Here is a 7,023-nt window from a genome sequence, read left to right as displayed (position 1 = left end):
AGATTTCACAATGTTTGTGAATGAAACTTCTCAATTATTTGGTTTATAGGAATAATACCCACACCTGTAGTACAAACAAACCTCTCTTTATCACTTATTTCCTCTTTTAGTTGGCAGCCATTAAACTTTGGGACAGTAAACCACTGATCTCTCAGTTCTCTGTCAGTGGTGGAAAATGAGTTGCTCTTTGCTTTGGCCGAGTAATGGTTTTAGTGACACCTGAAAGCTGTGTATGAGGAGAAAATCTCTCAGGTTTCCTTTTCCCTCAACATCATTGCCCCGTACAGCAGAATCAAAGTTTGAAAACATCCACCCCACTTTTGTTCTGGACATAGGCTGTCCTTTTAATGTAGTCAAGCACAGGTGACAATTTCTGCCCTGATGCTCCATAGCTTCTAGTAACCAATTTCCTTGATTATAGTGGTGACAGATTAAGTAGTTGAGGAGTCCAGGGCATTCCACTGGAGAGAAAACCCATTCCTGTTTGCTGCTAGGTGCAGAGATCCTCAAGAGACTCAAGATCACTTTGTGACCTTTTCCACCTGTGCTAACAAAAGCAAACTAGAAAAAGAACCAGGAATTTGCATAAATAATGTAGATCAAGGAGGGAAAAAGATTATAGATGCATTCTCAGATCCCATATTTTTGGAATTTGCTCTTCTAAGTCTTACTGAAACTTTCATTCTGAATCTTGTGTCATAAAATCTCATAATACCTCACTTGTCAGCACAAGTCACTAATACCTAAGCGTAGAGCTTGACAGGGTGATCATACTGATCATAAAACCTCACATCAATTATGTTTGTAATAAATTTGTTAATTATAATGAAAAATATTATAATCCAAGAAAATCATTATCAGTTTTCAACAAAGCATTGAAAAGCCCAAGTTCAGCACATTATTGGTTGACAAGTGAAAAAATCTATTTGCAGCTAGAAACGTTTTGATTTCCAGATTATTGGTTTTTCCATCAAAAAGTCCCTTCAGCAATTTGTAAAGATCCCTTCAACCAGGCTTTTCTTTCCCAAAGCAGAGTTGAGTACATATCATTCTGATACTCTGCCTTTTCCTCCCCTGCCCTTAACAGAGAGGTGGTGCCAAAGTACCACCAATACCTGTAGTTCCTGTGACTGCAGCAATAGTGAGGACAATGGTGCAAATGCTCTTCCTGACAACTTTCAAAGTAGCTCTTGCTTTTGTGGATGAGAATGCTTTCTTGCACTGTTCAGCTTGCTGTGAGCTCCCCAGCATTCCTGCCAGTGATCCTGAAGCCAGAGCCACTGTTCTTCCTCTACTCCTGAGAGTCCCACAGTGCAGCTACAAAGAGCTGATTCTTCTTCCTAGCATGAGCCTTTCTCTGATGAGAATTGGTGAGCAGAGAGAAAGTGGTATTTGTATTTGCTTTCTTCCCAGCAGCCTTCCAGCCCATCATCCCCAGTGTTACTGTGGAATGACAAAGTCTACAGCAGAACATGAACAAAACCTGACCAGTGTGATTTTTCATGTTTCGCTTGGATCTTGCTGTTAACAAAATTTTTAACACAAGGCTCTTGTCTACACTTGGCAGGATTATTGGCACAGATCAATTATGACATCTGGCAGTTCAAGCTAGCGACCTCAAAAGAGGGTTCAGGCACAAAGACACTCCTGAGCAATTATACCCTTACAATTTGATTCCCTATCCCTCACATGACAGTCTAGACCCAAAGCCACATTAGGGTCTGGGATCTTCTCACTCTTTACTGGCTCTCCATTCCATTACCAAGTGGTTGCTACTGTTGCGGTGTGCTGTAATGTCCCATTTTAGACTTCCAGGTCACATCCCCAGGTGTGCCTACACCTCTCTCCCTTCCCCCTTACCCCCATGCTGAGTGAGTCCTGTCAATCCGGCTTAACATTCCAGCAAGGCTTGTGTGTTTGGTCAGGTTCAAAAGATGCCCCTATGCCCAGGGGTCATTGGCCTGTCTAGGTGTCATCCCCCCCTGAGACCCTGCCCCCCTCACCTGGTTGGGTGGCTCACCTGTTCCCTCCCCTTCCCCTGTCCCTGAGCTTAAAAAGGTGATCAGACCATGCGGCCGGTGTTCTGTTGGAGCAGTTGCCCACGTTCAGACCTCTGTAACCTTGGAATAAACCTCTGGACATTAAACCCTCCAGCAGAATCCTCTCCTTTATCTCTTCACCATCGCCTGAAGCTTTCATCCTGAGGTAAGCGAGTTCCTGACAAGCCTGGACTTGTTCAGTGCCCTGCTGTAATCTCCAGCAAGCCAAGGTATCTCTGGGGTGATACACCACAGTTGCTGCCTTTGGCCCAGCAGCGAGGGTCAGACTGGCCCAGGCACAATATAACTGGTAATATTAGGATTCATATTCCAATAGCTACATCATCATCTTCACATCCTCCCACATCAGTGTCAGTGGGGATTTGGGTCAGCCTCATAGTCCTTGTTGTAATATGGCTGTTATAGTTCATAGCACAGAATCATGGAACAAATTAAGTTGGAAAAGACCCCCAATATCATCGAGTCCAACCTGTGACTGATCACCACCGTGTCAGCTACACCATGGCACTGACTGCCAGAGGTTTCTTCATGTCCAGTGGTTTCTTCAACACCTCCAGGGACAGTAACTCCACCACCTCCCTGGACAGTCCAATTCAATGTCTAATCACCCTTTCTGTGAAGAAATTCTTCGTGATGTCCAACCTGAACCTCCCCTGGCACAGCTTGAGGCTATAGCCTCTTGTCCTGTGGCTTGTTGCCCAGGAGAAAAGGCCAAACCCCACCTGGCTACAACCTCCTTTCACATACTTAAAGAGAGTGATAAGGTCACCCCCAAGTGTTTTCTTCTCCAGGCTAAACAACCCCAGCTTCCTCAGCCTCACATGACTTATTCTCCAGGGCCTTCACCAGCTTTGCTGCCCTGCTCTGGACACACACCAGCACCCAATCTATGGGCTGGCCACTCTTGCTATTAATATGAAAGTAATATTTAAGCTCCTAGGCTTACCAATCATAACTACTTTGAATATTCAGATTATTATCTCCACATTTCACTACAATTCATCTTCAATTTACACAACATATTTGCATAGTTCAGAAAAAGCTCAGTTTTCAGCCTAACAACTCTGTGTATTTCAAGCAAACACCTATTTCAAATAACATAAGATTTTCAATAATCACATAAGAATTTTATCATTGAATTAGGGGAAGGATATTTTTAGTTAACCACTTTAAGTATGCTTAACATAGTAAAAGCAAAATCTCTTGAAAAAAAATCCTCAACACAGCTTCTGCTCCAGCACCGTGTGGTTTAGCAGTGAAGTGCAACAACCATTACTCATGATTCAAGGCAGGTCCAAGGTGCAAAGATCACATGTAGATCCCTGTGATGTGAGACATACCATAGTTTCAACCATACAGTCTGTGGGTAAGGTAGTTCAGAACTACCTGGCAGAGGCAGCATGAAATAATGGTCCAAGTCATGAAACTCAGAAGATTTTAGGGTCCTAATCACTGGGGGTTTAATTGGGAGCAACAGACCCAGGCACCTGGAGAATGTTAGGGTCATTTTAGAAACTAAGGCAGGAAAACTCCTGATAAATGGGAAGAATTCCTTTCAGTATGGGAGCAAGCTAGTCTGGTTATTTTGGGGAAAGGCCTAACGGTTTTGGGTCTGGGGCTTTTTGATAAAGATTCTCCCTCATATCTGATATTCAAAGTGATAGCTGGAAAATCATGTTGGTATTTCTTTAATTAGCCTTTTGGGATTTGAGTCTCTGGATTACAGTCTGTCCACATCACAGAAACTTACTGCATGACTGTGGACAGTGGAAAGGTAGTCTGCGTGATTTAGCAGGGGGAGGACTGCTGGGAGGTTTTGGTTTTCAAAGCCCAAACTCTCAGTCCGACACTCAAACTGGAGCCAGACAGCATGGCAGTATTGTTTCAAGAAGACCACTGCTGTGTCCCAGGCAGTGGATCCAAGCAGCTGTGCTGCTGGACCTGGTGGCTCTCTAACCACCTCCAGCACAGCCCTGGAACTGGTTTCAAGGGTTCTTTGCTGTTAGATTGCTTCGGTTTCAGCTCAGAAGGCTTCTGTGTTCTGAGACCCTGTTTTAGTTGAACTCATAGCTCACAGTCACCGTGGCATCCTGTTTCCTTTATGTTGTTTCTGGCTCTGGACGTACATCACATCTCCGGGAGAGTGACTTAGCCTCCCCCTGCACCCCCCATAACAAATTCTAGTTTTAGCTGCCTTCCTGGACATTTCAGAGCAAGCTCCTAGCAGTTATTAGTGATTCAGACCCCGAGAAAGCAGAGTTTTGCAAAGATTGGCTTCATGCTGCTGCTGCTGTGTCTGCTGCCACAAGGGTTTTTGTCAGACCCGTGTTATAGCTGTGCTCTCTTCTCCATCTCCTGCTCAAAGCAAGCAACAGCACTCACCTTGAAAAGTTCTTTTTCTTTTCACTTAACAGTCAAAAACCCCAAAACATTTAACTTTCAGTGTCACTGTGATATTTTCTGAAAAATCTCTTCACCAGGATTTCCTCTCCTGGGAAGTTGAGAAGCCTCAGAGAAAAATGTAAGTAGTTATCTGATTGCTTCTCCTTGTGTTTTGCTGCTTTGGAATGTGGTAGGTGATTCTTCCATTGCTTCTGTGTGAGTTGTGTTTTCTTAATGACCAATCACAGCCAGCTGTGTTGGACTCCCTGAGTCTCTCATGGGTTTTTATTACCATTCTTGTCTAGCCTTCTGATGTCTCCTTTCTCTTTCTTTAGTATAGTTTTAGTATATCGTATAATATAATATAATATAATATAATATAATATAATATAATATAATATAATATAATATAATATAATATAATATATCAGCCTTCTGAGATCTTGGAGTCAAATTCTCATCTCTCACCCCATCCTGGGGACCCTCACAACACCACAACACTTTCAGAGATGTTAATTGGGTTTTCTCTAATACTGATGTTATAAGTTTGGGTCCAGGAGAAAAAAAAGCCCAACAAATTTAACACAGATATTAAAAATAGAATTTTAATTCTGTAAAACTGGTGGAAACGACTCTTCAGCTGTGGCTAGCAGTGTTAGCTGCCACATGAATAATAATGACTCTCTTTCATTTCTTTACTAAAGAACCTTAAAAAAAGTGTTTTCCACTAATGTGTATAATGAGCATTTTAATTGTTTAACTATTTTTTGTTAAAGTCTCAGAATATCCTGCCCTTGAGACATCTGTGGCCTTGATTTCCTTCTTGGGACTAGAGACACTTCACCTTGCTCCCAATTGCATAGTTTGCATAGAGGAAAATGCAGAGCTTCTTAGCATTTTATACAAATAATTTGGCCTTTAGAACTCCATATCCTAGTAGCTCTAGTTCCTAAACCACCTTCCAAGTGAAAAAAAGATTAAGGGGAAGCACAGATTCAGACACAGTCAGTAGTGCTGTTAATGTCACAAAAGAAAGCAGGCAGGCTGGTGTGTTCGCCCTGTCCTTTCCAGCGTGCTTCCTGGTGACAACATTTGGTCCACATTTAAGGAAAGGGAAATGAAGGGAAGGGAAATGAAGGGGAAATGAAACTCAAGAACTCGGCTAGTTTTGGTTCACAGGACCTAAACCAGCTGTCCCAAATGCACCTCACTGCTCTCCCAGAACTCCATCTCCAGCTGGTCTCACAGCTACACTTCTCTGACACATATCTGAAAGGAATGATGATTTGATCTGTCTCACAATGCTGGGATAGACAAGATCAGACCAGACAAGACAACTGGGGTTGCCACTTCCTTCCAGCTCCGTGCTCTTGACTATTGTTTGGGATTTAGGTCAGTGTCAATGGTTATAGATCCCTCTTTCAAACTTCAGAGGAATGATTGTCAGAGTTTTTAATGTGGACTAAATTACTTTTGTAGCAATTCCCTAACACTTGAACTACATAACCAGCAATTGAAAAGAGACATCTGCTGCCACAGACATGAGCCATAGGCAATGTCAGTGTAAATGCCTGATGTTTGGCAATAACATGCACAATAAAAAGCAGAGTCTTTCAGGGGAGATACAAAGCAGGCTTCAATGTTGGCAATTTACCAGCTCTGTCCATAGTAACCTGCCATCTTCCATCTCCATACGATCTGCCCCAGAGAACCTAAACTGCAGTTTGGTCCAAGAAAAAAACCAACACCTTCTACTGAAATGTACAGTTTCAGTCTACAGATTTTAGATATGGTTTTAGTGGATGCTCTCAGCTAAAATTAGAAGTACTCAAAAGGTCCTATACCACCTTAATTTGTTCCTTTTACCTATGTAGTCACATTAAAAAAAGACTTAATTAGTGGCTGGGACCCTGGCCAGTGTACTGAGCATCTCTGTTCTCAACATCACACCTGCAGATGTGGTGTTAAATGGGCTGATCAGTTTCTCTGTGCTGCAGAACATGTGCCTGCCAGGGGAAACTATTGCAAGGTGCTTTGAAGCAGGCAAGTCTGCTGCCCGCAGCTGGGAGCTGTGTGGGACTTTGAGGCAAAAGTAGCTGAAAGCACTTGTTCTGCTTCATGTGTCACAATTTGGCATGTGGCACAGAAATGTGGAAATCTACCTGCTGGTGTGGTTATGAACATGTCATTCTCTGGGCAGTGAATTTTTCTGTTAATAGATTCACCACAGATTTCAATTCAATTAAATTGCTGCTTTAGTACCCCCCCCGCAAAGGATTAGAAGTGTTCCTGAAGTAATTCTTGAAAGTTTAGCCTTTTTTTCCTGCATTTACAACTATTTGTGCCATAGGCAGTGACAGGACAGAGGCCTGTTCTGTATAAATAAAAGTCATCTGTAGATTTATTTGGGAGCACTCTTCTAAGCATGCATGTATCAGCCAGTGATTGCTATCTGTCCTGAGCTATGCACATTTGAATTCTGTCTTGCTGTAAAACAAAGCAGGTTTTAAGAGGACTTAATTTACAGGACTGAGGTACAATACAGGGGGTTTTCCCTAGGCTTACCCTATTAACCTTTCAC

The 7,023-nt window shown here is 42.6% G+C and overlaps 1 protein-coding gene across 1 annotated transcript in view; it reads left to right on the top strand.

Moving 5' to 3' along the window:
- SLC35A5 (solute carrier family 35 member A5) overlaps positions 1–7,023 on the top strand; it is a 167,118-nt gene that overhangs the window by 157,452 nt on the left and 2,643 nt on the right. The gene's annotated exons all lie outside the window — the stretch shown is intronic.

The sequence above is a fragment of the Melozone crissalis genome, unplaced genomic scaffold, assembly GCF_028551555.1.
Source record: "Melozone crissalis strain CALT ecotype California unplaced genomic scaffold, PUWL_Pcris_2 ptg000008l_1, whole genome shotgun sequence".
Classification (NCBI taxonomy): Eukaryota; Metazoa; Chordata; class Aves; order Passeriformes; family Passerellidae; genus Melozone; species Melozone crissalis.
Note: the sequence above shows the minus strand (reverse complement) of the source record. Positions and strands in the feature narration are given on the sequence as shown.